The sequence below is a fragment of the Xiphophorus couchianus genome, chromosome 21 (genome assembly GCF_001444195.1).
Source record: "Xiphophorus couchianus chromosome 21, X_couchianus-1.0, whole genome shotgun sequence".
In the NCBI taxonomy this organism is placed as follows: domain Eukaryota; kingdom Metazoa; phylum Chordata; class Actinopteri; order Cyprinodontiformes; family Poeciliidae; genus Xiphophorus; species Xiphophorus couchianus.
Genome location: NC_040248.1, coordinates 7033321 through 7047065, shown reverse-complemented (window position 1 = coordinate 7047065; position 13745 = coordinate 7033321). Strand labels below are relative to the sequence as shown.

At 37.6% G+C, this 13745-nt stretch overlaps 1 protein-coding gene across 4 annotated transcripts in view; it reads left to right on the top strand.

Moving 5' to 3' along the window:
* The first annotated feature begins 7761 nt into the window (after window positions 1–7761).
* Window positions 7762–13745, top strand: part of gli3 (GLI family zinc finger 3) — a 122302-nt gene continuing 116318 nt past the window's right edge. For all 4 annotated transcript variants that reach the window (XM_028005134.1, XM_028005131.1, XM_028005133.1 and 1 more), the window contains exon 1: window positions 7762–8169. The gene's annotated coding sequence lies outside the window, so the exon portion shown is untranslated. The remainder of the gene's footprint in view (window positions 8170–13745) is intronic.

Sequence of the window (13745 nt, the reverse complement as noted above, 5' to 3'; positions counted from 1 at the left end):
CGGGCATAATGACTTCAGAGGAGAAGGCAGATTATTTAAACGTAAAGGAAAAGGGAGAAGAAGGCTGAGAAAGGGGGGAGAGGAAGGAGAGGGTATTAGGAGGAGCCAGGGGCAGGAGATAGTCTGGGAAAGGTCTCACGTTAGAGTTGAATTAACACGCATTTCCGTTGGAGTCCATTAGATAATCATATTCATACCACACAAGGCTCAAAACCCCTCTCTGTTTCATTATTCCCTTTTAATCCAGCCTGATAAGGGGGCGCAGGCGTCGTGGTTTTATTATGTTGTCATTTGGAATCCACATGAAATCCCCTGCGGGACAATATCACAAGGAAATTGCTTAAGTAGCCCAAGTGGATATAGTTTTACGTTTATTATTTCCAAGGGATTCAAAATAACTGCAAATATCCATTTTTTCCCCCTCCTTCATCATGATTGTTGGGGACTAAGAGTCTTTATCAGTCATTCGCACTAATGGCCCACTCTAGCCGCCCGATACCTTCAACAGAGGTGGGGGGTGGGCTGTGTTTGAGAGCGTCTTGGATGTAGAACAGAGTACAGGTGCAGCACATGTGAGACGTAGAAGAAGGAAATCTGAAGAGAGATGATGGAGGATTTTTTGAAGTGTCAATAAAGGGTAGATAACACTCTCTTGACAGTAGATTAAAAGCTGCTGGAGTCCTCTCTTGTGCTGTGTTTGTTTGGCCCCAAATCCCACGTTGAGGGCAAACGGAGCCAAAATGTCGGGTTGTTTTAGGACGCGTGTGCTTTGCAGACTTAAAGATGTAAGATTAGGGCAAAGTAAACACTCCAGCTAGATCCTCCATTGCCTTAAATGTAGGGTGACAGCGGACAGAGCGGAAACAAAAGGGGGAGAAGTTAGAGGAAATAAAAAACCTGACCACAATGTTTTATTGTAAAAGCAAAAACTCTGAAATATTTGTAGTGGTAATCATCATTAAATCAGTTAATCTAAGTACAGTGCCTTGCTAGACCATAAATACCAGTTGAAAGCACAAACCATAATGAATTTTATTTAGATTTTATCTGCAACACAAACAGTGAAAAGTTGCAAAATGGAAGAAATATAACGCGTGATTTTTAACATTTTTACAAACAGAAACCTGATTGAACCGACGTAGACTTTCATTTAATTCCTCCCCAAGCCAATAGTTTGTAAAACAGCCTCTTGCCTCGACTAGATATCACAGATTATATGGAGTTTGTAGGTTCTCCCATTGCAGGCATGGGTTCTCTCTGGGTACTCCAGCTTTCTCTGACAGTCTGGAAACATGACCCAAACCAGCAACTATTTTTCTAAACTTTTCAGGCAAAGCACACGAATTTAGAGTCTTGGAATATAACTTAGACAAAAGTTTTTATTAATCCAATGTCAATCTTTCCTATATGTTGAAAAAACAGCTGGGATACCAGGTGTTGTAAAAACATATTAATATGAGCAATAAATAAAGGTTTGATGCATCTTGTGTTTGGCTGATTTAAGCTCATTCTTTTCTGTTTCCCCTTCCTGTGTTTTGGACTGAAGACTCTTCCCTCCCTGCTCCGTTTCATGCAGCCGGTGCATTTCCAGCGGTCACATCTGTGTGGATATTATGTGGTCCGTTCTGCTGTATCCATTTCTCTGTGACATCTGTCCAAAGATGGGGGTCAAAATTAAAGGCGAGAATCCAAATGCCTGCACAACATTCTGCCATGTATTGATTTACTGTTACTCGAGCAACGAACGTGGACGGGCCCGAGCGCCACATATAATTTCAGCGAGGTCATCTGAAACTGAAGGCATGCTCCGTCAACCAACCATAATATCAGAAAGCAGCATGATGCTTCAGATGCTGATCTCGGGGCTGATTGTGCTGGATGTTTATCATATTCTTGGATGTGGAGAGAGGAGAAGGGGACAAAAAGAGTGAGTGTCTTCCTTATAGCTGGAGCACCTCCCTGTCTGCAGCATCTCAGGGTCTGGAACAAACAGGAGTTCCTTCTTAATTGGGGTGAGATCTGGGGCTTAAAGGAGGGCCAAGACGGGACCTGAACCCCCTTTCTTTCTCCTCCAGAATTGCTTTGGCTGCAGAGGTGCTTTTGATGTGTGCTTTGGCTCTGCGAGTCGTACTTTGTGAGTGTGTTCTTGGGAGACCAATGGTTACTTGCCTCCAGGCAGAATCTCAATCCCCAGGATCCTGGCCCTCTTTGATGAAATGCTTTCGGGAGCCGCTAACCCTACTGATGCCCATGTGCAACTCCCTCCCTCTCTCCCCCTCCTCCTTTGCCCTCTTGTTCTCTCCCACCTCTCCCTCCCCCATCACGTTCCTCTTTGAGAGATTCATAACAAGGACTTTATCTCTGTGTAGTCCAGGCCAGATGAGCACTGTCTGACAAACTGACAGGAGTATTAGTTGTGTCTTACAGAACACCTCGGAGTGTCTCCTCTCTCAGCTTCACTTCCTGTGGTAACAGACACCACTGGAGTCCATTGAGCCGTTTATGTACGTGCAAATATAAACACTTTTTGAGATTGTGTGGCCAACTACTAATCAGTTTGGATCTATCAATGATGATCCCCTGCAACTATAGACTATTTAATCCATGTAATAGTTAATTTAGACAAGTTCATAAAATGATTTTATGTGTAAGAGCAAGTAACGATATCGCAAAATTCTGAGGTGGAGGAAAATAGTGAATGGTTTTAGATTTTTTCTTTTATCAATAAAAATCGGCCTAATTAGTACGCAGTCCTCGTGCAGCTGCACTGATGATGATGTGATGATTGTAAAAGCTTCTGAGGTTTGTTAGAGAAGAGTTGATAAAAACCATCATGAAGACCAAAGAAAATAGCAGACAGGTCAAAGATACAAAGCTAAAAATGTGAGACATGGTGGTGGGAGCATCATGCTGTGGGGATGGAAGTGTTGGTTAAAGCATGGTTCTAAACACATTATCTGAAACACATTAAAACAAGATAGTGGCAGCATCATGTTGTGAGGAAAGTGTTTTTCCATCGTTATATGAACATTTTTGTTTGTTATATTCAGTTTTTTTTAAAGTGGAGGAGTTGGTATCACTGTTGCCTTGCAGGAAGAAGGTCACTGGTTTGAATCCTAGAGTATCTGCATGGAGTTTGCATGGTCTCCCTGAGCTATTGTGTTTTTTTTGAGTACTCTAACTTCCTCCCACAGTCAAAAAACATGGCTAATACGTAAACTGGTATTTCTTAATTTTCCTTAGGTGTGAGGTGGAGCCTGCATGGTTGTTGTTCTCTGTGTTGATACCCACTTCCCGTTAATTTATCATTTAAAATTCCAATAAAATACAGTGACTGAAAAAGTTCAAGGCATGTTAACACCACTGGAAGACCTCTGACGACAACAGAAACAACAACAAAAAAATGTCCTCACAATGTGACAAAGTCAAAATCAAACACTCTTTATTGACGACAAAGATGTTGACAGACTTGACAGAAAATCTCTTGCTGTGACTAATTAAGGCCTCAATTAGACAACGCCGTCTTTATAAACGCAACAATCATCAGGAAATTAGTTTTAAAACTTAATTTTCTTCCTTTGCCAAAGTGTCTGATTAGTGATGTGTCAAAAATAAAGACAAATAGACGTAACTTGTCCCAATGGACTTAACCTGACAGCCACACACACACACACCCCAACACACCCATTCAAATCCTAGTTAAACAAATAACAGACTGATTTTCCTCCCTAAACCCCCACCTCTTCATTGATTGAACCAGTGCCCTACAGACCTCTCTTATCACATAATTTCCCTGTATATTGATCATGTATATTGATTACACACCTAACCACTACAGGAGCAACTTTCCTGTGTTTAACCGCAGCACCTTAAAAACGACCCCGGAGACAGCTTTAGGCCTCTTAAACAAACTATTTACACAATGCGGGAGTCAAATTTGTTCCGACTGTTAATGATGCAATTTTTATTTCTTTTACTTACATTCATACTTTATTTGCTCTCCTGGAGCAATGTACATTAATATTCATAACAATTTAAGATTTAAGATATTTTAAAATTTGCGTAATTGCATCTCTTTATATGGGCACCAATATCAGTCTTTACCTGATATTGGTGATTTTAGACATTTTCATTAAGAAAAACAATTTAAGAAGGTTTGAGAACATCATTCAAAATTGTTTTTTCCCCCCTTTCTCAGCAACCATAATTATCAATATTAGGAGCAGAGATAATTTCATAAAAAATCCTCAATCCTACTACTGATGTTAAGCAGCCAATCCAGTAACTGTAACTAGAGTGGCTGTACCAATCAGATGAGGAAGACTGTAGAGGTTATCTTCTGCAGTAGTGCCAACACAATTTCCACTGTGTATATCAATACATATTTGGGTAAAACTGGTGTTTGAATTAATAAATAAAGCCAGTTATGAGAATTTTTAGAGAAGGCACTGGGTCTTATTGTCACCAGCATTCTGTAGCAGCACTCAAACAAGTTTGTGGGAATTTCCCTAAAAATGTCAGTCCTTGCCTTGAAGGCCAATACATACTCTGAAATAAACAGAGTGTGTTCTTTTACTCAGAGTGTAAAGAACAAGAACAAAGTTATTTTCTGGCCAGGAAATGTAATATTTCACAATAGTTCACAAGAATCCCAGTGCAAAACTGCTGGAAAGTTATGATGACTCATATGAGGCGACAACTAGTGACACACAAAACACGGGACAATGACCAGAGAACAGGAGCAGAAATGGCGTGATACTGGAGGAAAAATGATGGAGAATAATGCAAACCTCACATACAGAAGGAGAGGTGGAAGTGACAAAGGAACCAGAGGAGCTAATCAGGGAGGAGTGGACGCAGCTGAGGGACAGGCAGAGGCAGAGGAGAGATGAGAAGAGGAAGGGAGAAAGGTAGACAAAGATGAGACATAGAAAAATCATAGATGAAGAACCTGAAACTAACATAGACAGAAAAAGAACACTAGTCTGAGTGAGACTCAAATAATCCAAGTAGCAAACAAACAGTATAATGAACTAAAGGTAGATCTAAGATTAATAAAAAAAATGGTCAAAATACAAACACCAGTCAAGACTTGTTCATATGCAGGCTTCATTTATCTTCGTTTTTAAACACTCCACTGACACCTTGACCAGATGGAATCTATTAGGACTGAGACAGAGAACAGGCACAAGGGGAGGAGTGGAACAACTTCGTTTTAAAATAAATAATGACAAAATAATTGTGAGTCAAAATTTTCAGATTTCTGTTTTTCTTGTAAAGCAAAGAATAATATTTGTCAGAAAAATATCTAACTCGAGACAGTTTCTAAAAAAGGATCCATGTCAACACCTAAAAATGCAAAATATGTGTAAATAATTATATTTTAATTATTCTGATTTGTTTTCTTACTCAATTCCTCATTCCTCCCTGTGATTATTTCAATAAAAATGAGTTACTTCAGGTTGGCTTTTTAAAACAAAGGAACATAAAAATGAGCCAGAGTTTGGAAACAACAAGGTATTGATCCTTTTAAAGATGCATAAATCCCAACTCTAGAGCACCACAGAGACTTGCTGCTTGAGCACTTTTCAGTTTTCAAACTCTGGACAGAGCTAAACAAATCTAACACTAGTAGATTTCTTGATGCTTACCTAAATAAAATTTATGGAATAAATAAACTACATGATAAATAAAATGATGATTTTGGGTAAAGTCATAAAGATAAGCAAATATTTTCATCAAATAAGAGATTTATTGACACTTAAATCTAACAAAGAACTTTGCAATCTTTCTAGTTTGGGTGGATGAGGTTTAATTTTATTTAATAATCTTAATTGGCCAGAGAACAGCTAAACCACTGTGGATGTATTTTGAATGTTATGAATCCCTAATTGTTTGACATTTATGGACAATGTTTATTTTAATAAATAGCACTAGGGATGACAGGTTTAACAAGGTGACAACTGGGAAAAAAATGTGTATATGTATTTATTTCTCTAGTTTTCCAGCATTTAAACCCAAAACGCAGCAGAATCTAGAAGGAGGAGGCAAGTTTCATTGGTTGTGCTCGCAACTGCAGTAAACTGGCAGTTAGATACTGAGAAATATTCATAAAAATTACAGTGTGGATAAAATGTGATTCCAGCACGAGCTCTCCCAAAAGCGATTGGGTTTGTAAGCATTAAATTATGAATGTTTATGGAGCTAACAAGCTGTGAAGACATTTCATCGTATGCTTATAACTGCTAAGAATTTTCTACTCGATTAAATGTGAATCCAATAAAAATTTGAACTTAAGGCACAACAAGTCTTTTCTTGTTAAACAAATATGAACAAGAGAAACTGTGTGTGATGATTACAGTGCATTTGAGGAGTGATATTAGCAGCTAAGTTTGATCATTATTTGTCTATAATTGAGTGCAATTCTGAAATAAAAACACAATGTACTCACGCAACTTTATTTTCACAGAAAAGCATATCTGCAGACGATATTTAGACTTTAACAAGTGGTGGATCTAAATTGTGTTTGAAGAATTCATTGCATTGTGCTTTGTTCATTTAGTCAGCTTTTTTCAAAATGATTGAAGAGGATGTTTCAGTGTTGTGTTCTTCCAGAGCCAGCCCAAGGCACAAGCAAACCAAGCTGCTCTTTAGCGTCAACAGAGGGCCCCCAGGAGCGCTTGATTTCTCTCATAGCCAACAGATTTTGAAACTTTCCTATGTCTATTTATGTTTAAGAAGAAAAAAAACTACTTAAAATTTTGTCTTGCGTTGTTATTAGCATATATGAAAAGAATTTAACGCTATTGTAATATCACTAGTTTATTAGTTTCTTCTTTCGTCTGCTTGCTAGTGTGGTGCAGTCACACTTTATGCACATTAGAAATGTGAAATAATCAATCAGTGACATTTTATCCTGCTTGTAAGCATAATGGGTTAAACTGACTGTTCCCCACAAACTCTACTGAGTGAATTTTCAACTGCTAAACTTTGGACTTCTTGACCAAATTCAGACTAGATGAGTCAGGGAAATAATAAAATAACTCTGTCTTCATCATTTCCTGGTTTTACTGGTATTTGTCATTGTTATTGTGACATGAGCAGCTGTTGGTCACTTTGTCGCTACACCATTTTGTACTTTTGGTCATTTTGTACTCAGAGAAAAACTACGAACATCCAGTTTGAGAAATGATGACTTAAAGACAATCTGGAATTTGATTTGGAGCATTTTTCAGGTTTTGGAAAGAAAGAAGAAAGGAGTATGCAAAAATTATTTTATTTCAAGGCTTCGTTCCATCCATCCATTAGCTTTAAAGTCATCCATCCATCAATCCATCCATCCATCCATCCATCCATCCATCCATCCATTGTAGCTGGTTTAATCCTGTCATCTATTTTTACTAACTTTCCATCCATCTAACTGTGTTGGTTCCATTTTTTTAATCTGATCACTGCATAAATATATATTTTTATCATAAACTCAAGGTGCAATTTAACATTTATATTATAAACATTTGCAAACAAAAAACTCTGGGAAAGTGAATCAAAAAAAAGTACACAGACAAATCCACAGGGAGCCCAGTTAACTAGATTTGGCCCCAACGAATCAAATTCCGCCCTTTACTTAATACCTAAAGATGGTAACCAACGGATCCAAAGTACTTCCACAAAGAAAGAATGACTGAAAGAAAAATAAGGGGTGCACAAACTAAAAAAAGGAGGGAGGCAGTGAGTAAAGGAGGGAGCAAACCGAAGGGAGGAGTCAAGCGAAGGAAGGAGCAGCTGGGAGTCCCACACTTCGCCCTCTCTCTCCCTCTCGAAAAAATGCTCCAAGTGTAATAACAACTCTCCACACGCTCTTCTCTGTTGTTTTTGACGCGCATCTGTGGTCTGCTGTCGGCAGATTACAATCGGCTGGCCCATGGTGTTGAGTAGGAGAAAACTGTGAGAAGGAGGAGAAAAGACAGGCAAGAGGAAAAACTCTGGCTGCGCCGCTTTGGAGTTGGACTTCCAGCGTTTGAGAAAAAAAAAAAAAAAGAGAGAGAAAAAGTCCAAGGCAACTCCAGAGGAACCTCTGCAAACTTAAGAAGAAAGAAGAAAAACGAACGCAAACATTTTTTTCCCTTCAAGAGAAGTCGAGAAAAAGTAGAGAAATCATCCAGAAACAAAGTAAGTTTTTCCTCCTAAACTCGCACACACTTTGTTGGGAAGTTTGTAGCGAGCCTGTGAGACTTTATGAAGCAGAAGAGGTTTCATATTTCAAAACGATGGAGTTTCATGCAGTTCGGAGCGCACAGGCTTAGTTTTATTTAACAATAAAAGTCTCACGCGTTATTTGCTTAGATTTCGGCTTCCTAATGCATCCAAACGCAGAGATGTGCGCCGTAAAAACTTCCAGAGAGTTTCTGCAGCTTTATTTATGGCAGGAACGGAGATGTTCGCTCAAGTTGTTCTTTTTTATGAGTTCCGGCAGTACAAATATAAATCAAACAGAACAATAGTCCAGTTGAGCGTTTTGAATGAAAACTTTTTGCAGAGATGCAACTTTATTGGAGCGTTACCTCCAGAAAGGCGGCCGCTGGAGGTGTGGTGTGCAGCACAGACATGCATATTTATGTGCATGTGTGATCATATTTCAGCGCCTGTTATTGATTTGCAGATTTCTGCATTAGAACATTAGTGGAAGGATACATAACTTCCTATTCCAGTTTATTAATTTCCATCGTTTTCCTATTATATCCTGTGGCACAAAACTTAATTTGAAGTATCACTTAAATTAAAAGATTAAACATTTATTTTAAATTTAATTATAAATTAAGAATTAAATTAAGTTTCTCTATGGCATTTTTTTTTATAAAATGGAAAATCATTCATTATAATTTGCATAAAATAAGAATTTTAAAAATGGTTTTATAGATTGGAATTCTTTCTAAAATGTAATATTTTATATATATATATATATATATATATATATATATATATATATGTATATATATATATATATATATATATATATATATATATATATATATATATATATATATGTATATATATATATATATATATATATATATATATATATATATATATATATATATATATATTTTAAATTAAATCCTAAAACAAAGAAACAGGTTTCAGGACACTTCACATAAGCATGTGGGCTCAGAGAAATTTAAGCACACCACAGGGGAAGGGGTCTCTGTGGCCCTTCAGGGGTCACTGATATGGGGCCCCAAGCAAAAATACCACACATCTCCAAAATTTTTTAGCTTAAAAACATCTAATTGTAATTTTGTAAATCCTTTTAAAATGAGAGAGTAAAGCTTGTTTCAGAGTTCCAGGATAGGAAACTTGTTTGGGGGCCCTCCACATGTGCAGATATTTGTTTGAAACTTTCCCTCCTGTCCTCTCGCCAGCTGTTCCACATTTTATCTGCCTGTCTGCTCTCTGGTTTCATACAAACGATGAGGGTCCGAGGTGCTCAGCCATGCGGTGCGGCTCAAATCCTCTCCTTTTCATTTCTTTTTTTCACTCTTCCGTTTGACACATGGCAAATTATTAACGAAGCTTTCAGCTGCCTTGAGATGGAACGCATTGTGAACAAACTAGATATTGGACAAACTCCTATTTTTATGTATCTGGATGAGGATGTGGCATTATTCAGTCTGAGTTTAGCGTGTTGTTTGTAATCATCTTATTACATTTGGCCAGTAAAATAAAAATAAAAATGATGTGCCATTTTAAAACTCACCTCTTTAATTTTTTACTCAGATTTGGAAGGAAATTAAGAAAAATGTTTGGGTAACAAATTTAAAAATTCCTAACCTAATCTATTTTTCTTAAAATTTTGCAGTTGTATTTTTTTAAGTTAAAACGGGAAGTGTCACCAGTGTCACGGGAAGGTGCATTCTTTTTAATGCACCTCAAATTGATATATATCTTGTGTGATTTCTGAATATTTGTCTATTATTTTTATTGCTGGTATTATCTTATGTGAATTTTACAATATTTTTACTTTATTATGTAATTGGATTGATATTTCACAATTTCTTTCACTTTTTGAGTTTCCTATATATTATTATCTCTGTTATAGATTAATTAAAGTAGGGGTCATAATTAGCCCTGGAACCAATTTTAATCCATATGTTATCAGATTTGAACTTAACTTAAAATAATGACAATTGCATTTTGAAGTTACGCAAAAATAATAATAAATAAATCGATTTTTTTTTTTACATGATGTTGCATCAGCAGGATAAATTATAATGGTGTTCAAGGATGCTGATTTAAAGGAGTCGGATTCAGATAGCATTTTCTCAGCAGCATCCCGTCCCTGTTTTGTTTTTATTTAATCTCAATTTAAGCACGCCGTTCCGCATACATAGTCGATGACATCGTCCCGGCCACCTGTGACCTCGTGGCCCGGCAGAATGGAGGCTGTCATGTTAATGCACGGACATGACATGCAATTAGCTTCTGAGGTATGGCTCCTCTCCTCTTTTTTTTTTATACGAAGACCCCGGCATTCACAGCTGAAGCCTGAGTTTTCCCACAACACACCGCAGGAAGAAATACCTGTTACCAGGTTTGTATTCATGAAGCACTAATGAGCTGCCTTGTCGTGCTAATTCTGCAACTTGATGCTCTCAAAGAGGAGGCTAATATTTTTGTTAAAACAGGACTAACGAGAGGGAAGTTGATTGTCCTGAAGATAACGAGAGCGGAGCAGGATTTGGTGTGTGTGATCTTGCATGCTTTACAACTTTTTCTGAAAATGTCTTGCTTCCGGAGGAGTCGAAGGACTCCCATTTGGCTGTAAATATTGACAGTTTTGCTTATGGCAAAAAGATTGAGTCACTTTTCCTTTGATCGGCTCTGATCAGATAACAAAAATCAGATTTTTTTTCTTTTCCCCTCAATCATCAAATGCACCAAAACTGAGAACTCCCACCATTTCCAGCCTATAATCACTTCCACTATCATTATGACATTGTTTATTTTTTGTATTTCATAAAAATCAGACAAAGGTTATGCTTGTATATCTTTCCTTTTCTCGTTGGATTTGAAACTATTACTAGCGTTGCCAAGGAACTAGTAGTAAATTGTTCTTGTCTTGTATTTTGAATTTAATCTCTGGAAAAAAAGAAGAATGACCTTAAAGAAAACTGGAACTCGGTTTTGGCCAAGAAAATCCTGATTGGTTAATTTCTACTGTTATGAGTTTAATTGTTCAAAGTAAGGTAATTCAGGAACAACCTGATGCGTGAATGTTTTCAGTAATCTTCAACGATGAGTGTGATAAACTTTTGCTTTGTTTTTCTGCCCATACACTAACTATTGTAGTTGATTTGATGTCCCCCAGAAGATATCCCCCACTTTGATGATTTGGTACTTTGATATGCTGACATCAAATGAAACAGACACAGTGGGGAGAAAAAAAGGGCGAGTCAGACAGAGGTAGTGATTGAGGGTAAAAAAAAAGACTTTGTAAATGTGTGTATGTGTGTGTGTGTGAAAACTTAGGCTGAGGCTGCAAACCTGAGGAGCGTCAAAATGTCTGGACGCATTTGCGTATGAGCGGAGACAAGAAGGGGTCTTCGGGCGCGCAAGTAGCTCCTCCTTGGCCTCCCTAATCCCCAGGCCCAGCCATCCCTTCAGGGCATGCCTCAGATCTGACTCCCTGGCTCTCTCTGCGTGGACGAGCCAGCTCCGCCAGCAAGATTTAATATGCTATGTGTTCCCTCCACTTCTCTCCCTCCCTCCTCCTCAGCTATCATTGTCCCTGAGCGGAACCCTCACTCCCTGTTTCAAGGAGCCAGCTAAAGGCACCTTTCAGACCCGCGTGATGTCTTTGGATAAGGGAAAAGTAGGGATGAAGAAGCTATGAGACTCAAGATAGCAAACTGCAATTTTAGATATGTATATTACTCACATTGGGGAATTTTAATGCTCTTGCCTTTGCAAACCGGTGGTCACACGCTGGAAAACTGCATGCATGTTTTAGCATCCTGCTGGAAATTCATTTATTTATTTTAAGGTTTTTCTTTTTCAACCACCTTGAAGTAGCATATTTATTTCATCTGAACAAAAATCTATATTTTTCCCCCTCCAACGTACTGTGACAACTATGTCACAAAATTACACAAAACTTAAATTTGCTGATCATAACTTATTAACGAAGAAATTTAAAATGAACAAAAATGATATCATTCACTTTTATTTTAAATGCAATACAGAGAAATATTCTTACTTATGCCAAAATAATGTGAGATGTTGTTACTGTTTTTATAATGTTATCTATAATGTTTAAATATGTTATTTAGATACAAATAAACACCTGTTAAATTTAGAAGCAGCTCCTAATTGCTTATTGCATAGAATATTATGCCATTTTGTTAATTTTTTTTAATGAAACAAGAGGCTTAAAAGCTAATATAAGCAGATTAGATGGCTTTTTGTTAATAATAACATTTCTTTAGTTTTCATGTCAGGAACATATTAGTGTTTTGCAGCCTGAAAAACAACAAAATTTGTTATTAAAATTTTGTTTAAACTGCAGCGTTTCTTCAAAAGGCTGGCAGCAAAAGTTCAGTTCAGTTCAGTTTTTTTTATATAGCACCAATTCACAACAATTCTCCAGCCTTTATAAAATAAGCAGATCCAATTCATATGCAGAAACATGTGGGGGAGGGGGAGTGCTGGCATGCTTTATTCTCTATAAAGAGCTGGAGAAAACTCACTTTCTATGGTTTTCCATTGAAAAGGCTTTAAACTTTAGGAATAGCATTTGGAAAAACATCCACCAAGGATTAACTTAACTTTTGAAAACCTGTATTGAAGTCCTAACATGCACAATATAAGGGATGTTAAATTTTATTTCGAAATATTACAGAAAAACGGTGTGAAAAAGTGACTGCTTCTTTTCCTCAAACACTTCATCAGTAAACAGGACAGGTCACGGCTGCTTGTGGCCGCCGCTCACACCCCTCCTCTGTTTGCTTTGGATGCTGTAAAAACGTCTTTAAGTCGTTGGTGTGAAGTGTAGCAGCAAGAGGTGAAGTGCTTTGGGTTTGAGGCCTCGAAGTGTGTAAAGCTGAATGCCCAGAACAAGATGAGTTTCCCGGGTCGTGGCTGTTTTTGCAGATGTGGTATTGTGTCAGCTTTGATGAGAGCCGGTTGTGGCATCCGTGAGGGGGTCTTTGCTCTTCCTTTTCTCCTTTTTTTTGTCCAGCGCTGTGATTTGCGTGACACATACACTTGGCTGCTTGCTGTGAACAATGATCTGTCACTCACCCAGGCTTCTTGATCTGTGACGCCAGCTTGATGCAGTTTTTTTCTCCCACCAGAATTTTGTCGTGTTATTCTGAAATCTGAATAATACCACAGATGCAAACCAAATGTTGCTTTTGCAATGTGCAAAGATGTAGGCATAGGCTCGTGTGAGATTCTCCCGTTGTGATAACTTTGATTAAAAATCCCACAGTTTTTACTCAAAAACACTTAAAACAAAGCTATGGAAAATCAACTATCATTAGCTATTTAACTTTATTACATCTGTAATAATTACATTTTTTTTATTTAGACAGACTGACTTTATGAAAAATATGTACTGGAAGTCTTGGTCTCTCTCATTCTGTTGCAGCCTTAATGAACCGCAGATATGTTTGACATTCTGTAGAAAATAAAAGTCTTCTTTTAATTCCGCATCTCTCTTCTGCTAAACACAACGAGCTTTCGGTCTT